An 8,999-nucleotide genomic window follows, 5' to 3' on the forward strand; every position below is an offset into this window, starting at 1 on the left:
CAACAAAGCGGTCATAAAGTGACGTCATCAGCAAACAATAAGACAATATCACGTAGTCAAGCAATTACTACTCCAATTGCACCGTAGAGACTCACAACATCATCTTCTCTAAGCGCAACATCAAGAGACATGTAAATTCCATCTTCTACAAGCATGAGAAGACAAAAAATCAAAATTTTAAGTGAAATTTATGAGCAAAATGAAGCTGACAGTAGCAAAGCTAGGAATGCTTTATATGAGTTACTTTGTCATATAGATGATCCAATTTATTTTGAAGATTTTGTTACAAAAGAAAAATGGGTTGTAGCAATGAATGAATAAATGGAAGCTATAGACAGGAATGACACATGGGAGTTAGTGGACCTTCTGAAAGGAAAAGAAGTCATAGGTGTCAATTGGATCTATAAGACCGAAAATAATGATGTGGGGGAAATAGAAAGGCGTAAAGCAAGGCTAATTGTTAAATGACACAAGCAACAATATGGAAGAGATTATGCAAATACATTTGCACCAGTCGCAAGAATGGAGACAGTGCACACAATGTTTCAATAGTTGCACAACATAGATGGAAGGTGTACCAAATGGACATGAAGTTGACATTACTGAATGGAGTGTTGAAACAGGAAGTATATTTGGAGCAGCCATTGGGTTATGAGGTTCAAGGCCAAGAAGAAAAAGTTTACAGATTGAAAAAGGCTCTTTATGGGCTAAAGAAAAAACTGCATGCATGGTACAACAAGATAGATGCATACTTATTACACAATTGCTTTGACAAATGTGATGGTGAGCCTACTCTCTACATCAAAGAGAGTGACGGTAAAATTCTTATTGTTTTCTTTCATGTAAATGATTTATTTTCACTAGGAGAGATGACCTCCTCATTGTTGATATCAAATAATTCATGAAAAGTGAGTTTGAAATGACATATTTAGGGTTGTTAAGGTACTTTTTGGGCATAGAAGTGAAGAAAACAAAGAATTGGATCTTTATTTCTCAAGCAAAGTATGCCTTAGACATTTTGAACAGGTTTAATATGTAGGACAACAAGCATGTGACAACTACAACTGCCATAAAGTAGAAATTAAGCAAAGATAATTGTAACAGCAAAGTAAACTATAACAGTAAGGAAGACTGTAACAATAGTGTCAATCTGACATTATACAAAAGTATGGTTGGCAAATTGATGTATCTAATAGCAACTAGGAATGATATAATGTATGCAATGAGCTTGGTGTCAATATTCATGGAGACACCAAAGGAGACACATTGGCAAACAGCCAAAAGAATACTACGGTATGTCAAAGGGACAAAAGAATATGGTATTTTGTACACCACAACAAGAGATTTCAATTTGGATGGCTATACTGACAGTGATTGGGAAGGAAGTGTTGATGAAAGAAATAGCACGTCATGCTATGTATTTCACATGGGTTCGAGATCTATTTCATGGGCTTCCAAGAAGTAGCCAATGGTGTCACTATCAACAACATAAGTTGAATATTTCGTTGCAATAACAAAAATGTGTCAAGTTGTTTGAATGAGAAGGATGCTGGAAGATTTATGACAGAAATAAGAGGGACTGACAACTATCTACTGCGAGAAAATTTTTGCAATAATGTTATCAAAGAATTTTGTCTTTCAAAAAAGGATCAAACACATTGACACCAAGTATCATTTTATAAGAGAGTTGATTAACAATGGAGAAAATATTTTGCAGCATTGCAAGTCACAGGAGCAGCTTGCAAACACCTTCACAAAGCCATTAGCAAGAGATAATTTTGGTTATATGAGAGTTTTCTTGGGCATAGTGAATATTGGTGGTTGTGATTAATGGGGAACATTGGAAAATTATTCCCAACCATCGCATTAAACAACTGACAACAACCATTTTCAGAAAGTATGCAAGCAATTTTTTGCAGCAGGGAGAAAAAAAATTCTCCTCTGTGCACAATCCCGCAAAAGATGATATCGAATATCAACGTGCTTAGACCTATGATGAAATACCACAGAGAGATTAATGAAACTTTGATTATCAAAATATATCACTCTCAGATCCATATGCTGACTGAAAATCCCCACAAGTGTTTTCCTCATCCATATGGCTTGACATGTTGCTTGACTTGCAACCATGTATTTATTCATTGCTAAGCTAAGTGCTACAAACCTTTTCTTTCTGTTGTACCAGGAAATAGTTGTGGACCCAACATTGAAGATAGCACATGAATTAATTTTCTTGTTTGATGACTTCCTACCCAATATGCATTGGTGAAGCCTTGGAGCTTCACTCCCTCTGTCCTTTTGTACCATAATCCATACCCAGTAGTGCCTATGAGGTACTATAACACATGCTTTGTTGCCCTCCAATACATGTTGGTATGCCTCACCATAACTTGACTAAGTTGGTTCACTGCATAGCACATGTTGGGTCTTTTGTTCACAAGATATAGCAAAGACCCCACAAGTTGCTTGTAAATGGTAGCATCAACCTATTCACCTAAAGTGGCGTTCTCCTTCCTCCAGTTGGTAGCTAGAGCTATGTTCATGGGCTTACAACTCTCCATGTGAAATCTCTTAAGTATTTCAGAGGCATGCTTCCCCTAAGAAACAAACAATTCACCATCACCTTGCCAAACTTCCATCGTAAGGAAGTAATGCATTAAATTCCCTTGCAATATCCTCTTTGCAAGAGCGGATCAGCTACTCATCACCTGTCAATATTAAATCATCAACATACAAAACAAGAATAAGCAACTTACCATCTACCACAATGTGATAGAGGTTCGCATCTACTTCACTTTTGGTGAAGCCCAGTCCAATGAGATAATTGTTGATTCGAGTGTACCATGCTCGGGGTGCTTCTTTGACACCATACAATGCTCTCTTGAGTCTACACACATGTGACTCTTGATCATATGTCTCAAATCCTTTTGGTTGCTCTATGTAAATTTCCTCCTCAACAACACCATTGAGAAAGGTGGTCTTCACATCCATCTGGTGGATCTTCCACCCCATCTGTGCAACTAATACACGAATTGATATGATGGAGGAATACCTTGGCATAGGGGAAAATGTTTCCTCATAGTCAATTCCCTCTAACTGAGAAAATCCTTTGGCCACAAATCTTTCCTTTTACTTCTCGATGCTCCCATAAATTGCATTTTTCACTTTGCAGATCCATCTGGAACGAACCATTTATTTCCCTTCTGATCTCAGCACCACTTCCCATACACTTTTCTACATGATGGATTCATATTCTTCCACCATGGAATCAAGCCAAACAGGTTGAGAAATTTCTTCCTCAAATGGATAAGGCTCTGTCTCAATGAACTTTGTCATGAGCGCCATGTAATAAGTGTACCTATCAAGTGACCTCCTTTGTCGGCATTGTGATGTAGGTTCTCCCACATTATCCCTAGCATCCTACAACAATCTATCTACTTCTCTGGTTTTTTTTCTCCCTTCTATGGATGTTTCTTATTGAGTGGGTGTCTCCACTTGGCCTCCTCTCTGCTCCTCCATTTTTGGTTGCTCCATAACTAGCTCATCTTGAGGCTCCTCCTTTGGAGTTATAATCTCATGCTCCAGTGAGATATTGGTCTCTTGTTACATAGAGCATCACATCGCCTTCTCCTCATCAAACTTGACATCTCTCCTCACCATTTTCATCCTCAATGAAGGAAAATACACCTAGTAATTGTGTGGAGTTTCATTCTATCCTACAAAAACTCCCAACTTTGTTATAGGCTCAAGTTTTCTCCTTGAATCCTTGAAGACATGACAATAAACAAAAGCTCCAAAAATTTTGAAATGAGACACATCAGGATTTCTCCCAGAGAAATATTCCTCTAGTGTGATCATACCAAGTACTCCATGAGGACTCCAGTTTTGCAAGTATATTGTTGTGTTACATGCTTTTGCCCATAGATGCAATGGCATCCCCTGGCATAGCTCTTGCGGCTCCCATTATGCCCATGTTTTTCCTCTCAGCCACCCTATTTTGTTGTGGGTTATGGATTTCTATCAGTTCTCTTCAAATACCTTCTTTGGCACAGAAATCCTTGAAGGAATTCAAGAAAAAATCACCTCCATTATCACTCCTTAGAGCCTTCACCTTCTTCCTAGTCTCCTTCTCAACTAATGGCTTGAATTCTACAAATTTTGAGAAAATTTCATCCTTTTTCTGCATGAAGAAGATCCAACATTTTCTAGAGAAATCATTAATAAATACATTGTACTTATGTTTTGTTGTGGAGGATGTAAATAATGGTCCACAAACATCAAATTGGACTCGCTCCAAGATTGTATCTGCTCTACTATCTCAGCCATGGAAAGTGTATTTGACATATTTCCCCAATTTGAAACCCTTACATACATCCTACTGGACAACAAAGACTTTAGGGAGACCGGCGGTAATTTGTTGCATGATTTTTAAGGCACCATGGTGTAGATGACCCAATCTCTTGTGCTAGAGTTCTCCAACATCACGAAAATGCACATTTTCTGCCTTGCTAATCAAAGCAGCACAATTTCCCACCTCAAGTTTGTTTAGGTTCTTTACTCGAACTCCAATTTTCTTCACTTTCCTGGTAGTTATGTCTCTCACAAATGCTTTCCCTTTACTGAAAATAATAGCATAGCCTCTTTCCTCCAAAATTGCTACAGAGATCAGGTTCTTCTTCATTCTAGGTACAAACATAACATATTTGAGGTGAAGAGTGGAGGATTTATCCCTGAAAAAGGTGATAGTACCAATTCATGTAACAATGTACTTCCCATCATCCCCCAATTCGATATGCATCTGGAGATCCCTCTCCTCCAAGCTACTGAAAAATTTCCTTACACCTTGTCATATGGAACGAGGCACTATAATCAAGGTATCACGCACTCCCCATAACAATGTTGGCCATGCATGCTATGAGGGTGAGGTCTAATTCAAATTTTGAAGCCAATACTTTGCCTCCTTCTCCTCCTGAAGGCTTCTTGTTAGGCTTCTTGTGTGGACATTTTGTTGCATATTTCTCGTATTCGTGGCAGTGGAAACATTTTATCTTGCTCAAGTCCTTCTTCTCGCCATTATTTTGGTTATATTTAGGTTTGCTTTGGGTCTTCTTTCCTATTCCCTTCTTCCCCTTCCCAACCAAGGAAAAAATTTCTTCGTCCTCTGCTCTAGATGATGTTCCATCTCTAGTATTTCTCCTGATCTCTTCTTGAACCAAATTGGACCACACTTTCCTAATTTGATAATTTCTCCCTTTCATTTACAGAGTCCTGGTAGCTATTCAAGGATTTTGGAAGGCCTAGAAGAGCTAGGCTCACCAGGTCATTTTCTGCAACATTCACCCCAACCCCTCCAAGCTCATCTCAAACTTGTGTAAATATGGAGAGATTCTCAGGAATAGTCTCATTTTTTTCATCCTAATCTTTCGAAGTTTGTCTTTCAGGGCCAATTTTCTATGTTCAGTGTTATTTTAGAATAGCTCAGTCGGTTCCTTCCACATAGCATATGAAGTTTCTTTTCCATGGAGATTTGAGGCTACATGGTCTCTCACACTTTTCGGAAGAATTCTCCTAGCCTTTGCAACATCCTTCTTCCACTAGGTTCATTGTTGTGCATCTGACTATGGAGGTTTTGCAATATTAGTTTTCACATATTCTAACACATGATTATCATCAAGCACTGCTTCCATTCAATCCTTCTAGGATATGAAATGTGAGCTACCCTCCAGGGTATACTCCAATCTCAGTTCTTTGAAAGACATTCTCCTTATCCTGAAGGAAAATTGTTGAATTCAAAATTTCTGAGAGACAAATTCAAAATATTGGTTCTAATATGATTTCAAGGCTCTGATACCATGTAGAAATTTGATAGAAATTGCGACTGCTCAAGATTTCAAACTGAAAACCAAGAGACACAATTCTACTCTACTGATCTGTGGAATGAAAATCACAATTTAGAACAACATGCAACAAGAAAAACCACAAGAACATAGTGATTCCTAGGGGAACCCAACTGGGAAAAAGCCCTCAAGCCTCTTTGCATTAATCAGATGAATAGAGAAACTGCAACAATTTCCTGCTCCAGCTTTAAGCACAACCTAAAAAGGAATAATTGTTCTCACTGTTGAATGAGACCCTCTAGCCAACACTTAGCCAAATTTCTGGCTCATCCAACCTCCTATTTCCTTGAAAAAAATCCTGAGGAAATTAGCTCCTAAAAGATCAGAATTTCCTCCTATTTCCTTCCACAAATCCCAAGGATTGATAACCTACCTACATGCAAAAATATGTACACTCAACTAGTATACAATTAATTTTACATAATTGCATTTTCCTCCACTCAAGCTGGGAAATTTGAAATACATGAATGCATTAGATATTTTTGGTTGATTTATGAGTTAAATGATAGATCTCTAATATAGAATGATGCCCCACAACACAATTTACCTTCAACTAACTCTATCAATAGTTAGAGGTTAGTTAACTGAATTCGACTGAAAATAACTGGATTAGATTACTAAAATTTAGCAATCAACACATGCACAATTGAGCTCCAAGCCCCTAACTCGAATTTACTGAGCTAACTAAGTGACAAGATCCATGTCACACTAGTTAAATACCTCCAAGTTGTCCTACTGATGTGGAATTTTTATTTTCTCAATTTGACTAAGGCTAAAGTCAAATTGAACCTTTCTTGCTACATTTTCTAACATTACTTGTAATATTTTTGGTCATAAACAAATAAGTTTTAGAGCTTATCTAAGAAATGAATATGTGAGAAATAGAAATATAGAATCTTAAGGCCTCAAAGAATGGTTTTGTGAGCACCAAAACTGATGAAGGTGGTGTGTGAAGATAAAACTCATTTACTCCCTTTTTGTATCATGTTGAATTCCAAAAGTTCAATCATTATGCACACAAAGCATGTGATTGTAGAAGCAACACATTAGGGTTTTCTAAACAAATCAAGGAATAAGATATTACCAAACATAGACAACAATGCATGAACGTATGGAACATGTAGCAAGAAAAACAAGAGGAATGTGGACTTACGTTCACGGAAGTTTAGTATGAACCTTCTCAAGATTCTTGGTGGGCACAAAAGCTAGCATCTGTGTATGGTACTACCTGTCCAATGATACTCATTATATGGGAATATTGGTGGTTGAAGTTATCATAATTTAGTTTAGTGATCAAAGTTATATAGAACCAGATAATCCCTACGCACCTGAAATTATGACATGGAAATGAATAAGGTCAAGGATCGATAAATTAGATACAATTATCTAGATAACGATAGAAATTTAAATTCGAGTAATCCAGAAATGAAGAGAGTGCTCTATGATGTCATTCATTTGATTGCATATTATTCTCTTTGCTCCCTAATCATTTATTTGTCCAAACGCCATAAAATAATTAGATGCTGGAGAGTATCGATACATATATATGAATGGTGTAGGGTGTTCGCTCCTGTCAGAACTCTGCTGCCAAAAAAGAGGCAATATTTGAGTCACTCAATTCCACCATCGGCAATGAAGAGCGGTGCAAGTCTTTTAGTATTTCGAAGTTATTTACAAGAGTTGGCATATATAACTTCACTTCTCCTTCTTGTTCTCTTCTCGGTAGAGGCTTCCAACATCAATGACAATTTCGATATCTCATGGGGTACAGTTAAGTTGTTGAACAATGGCCAAACGGCGCAGCTCACCATGGATCAAATCTCAGGTAATTAAAGTATTTCATTTTTAAGGAGATCCCACATTTAATATTGTATGGATGTTTATAATAACGATTCTTGTTTCTCTAGGTTCTGGTTTTCAGTCCAAAAAGGAATACCTGTTCGGCTGATCTCAGGGAATTCCGCTGGAACGGTTACCTCGTATTATGTAAGCACCTATTTATTATCAAGAACGAAATCTTGCAGAATTATTTATTATCAGTTGACTGTACATAAACTCAATTCGTGAGATCCATATTTTAAATTTCAAGATTGCAGCCAGACCGGTCATAGTTTCGATAATACACAATATAGTAATGTCAGTATTTTGCATTCAGATGTCGTCCGAAGCTTCTTCTCATGACGAACTCGACTTCGAATTTTTGGGAAACCTTCCGGGAAATCCTTACATTCTTCAGACCAACGTGTTTGCAAGTGGAGTTGGGAATAGAGAACAAAGACTTCATCTGTGGTTTGATCCCACAGGAGACTTCCATAACTATTCAATTCTTTGGAACCACCAACAAATCGTGTATGTGCTTCGAGTAACTGAAACGGAACCTCATTTAGAATTTTCATGATATATGTCTTTCCTATTGTGAAAACAGGTTTTCAGTTGATTCTATTCCTATCCGGGTATTCAAAAACAATGAAGGTGTGGGCGTCCCATATCCAAATAGTCGACCCATGAGGATCCTCTCCACCCTTTGGAATGGAGAGGATTGGGCTACCGACGGAGGAAGGGTTAAAATAGACTGGAATGACGCTCCCTTTATTGCCTCTTATCAATCCTTTGAGGTCGATGCATGCAGCGTGTCATCTCACTCTTCTTCGCCCTGTTCCAACAATTGGTGGGATCAATCCGAATTTCAAAGTCTAAACTTAATTGGGTTCGCAAAAACTACATGATTTACGACAAGTCTGGAAGGCTTTCTGCAACTCCACCTGAATGTGCATCGAATCCTTCATCACAATATTTGGTTACGTATTGTAAAATATAATTTACGTATTGGATATTTATCTCATTAATTATTGAATGGGGTCATATATAATAAGAGATGGATTGGAAATGATGTACCATCTCAACTCGGAATTATAAATTAGCCAATCGACTAAAGTGATCTACTTTTGGCACACTGTTTTTCATTTTAAATTGCAATATTGTCTGCGTCTACATGTATACGGGAGTCTACAACCAAGATGTACGCAACTCTGAGAATCGACTTTATTAAAGCAGAGTGTTTGGCCAAACAGACCTCCCATATTTTTAATTTTTTAATTAAGA

At 37.5% G+C, this 8,999-nt stretch overlaps 1 pseudogene; it reads left to right on the forward strand.

Moving 5' to 3' along the window:
* Nucleotides 1-7,481: 7,481 nt before the first annotated feature.
* LOC149247272 (putative xyloglucan endotransglucosylase/hydrolase protein 13) lies at nucleotides 7,482-8,623 on the forward strand (annotated as a pseudogene).
* Nucleotides 8,624-8,999: the final 376 nt, after the last annotated feature.

This window comes from Pinus tabuliformis, chromosome 7 (assembly GCF_031772625.1).
Source record: "Pinus tabuliformis cultivar Carrire ecotype Pingquan chromosome 7, CPIR1, whole genome shotgun sequence".
NCBI lineage: Eukaryota > Viridiplantae > Streptophyta > Pinopsida > Pinales > Pinaceae > Pinus > Pinus tabuliformis.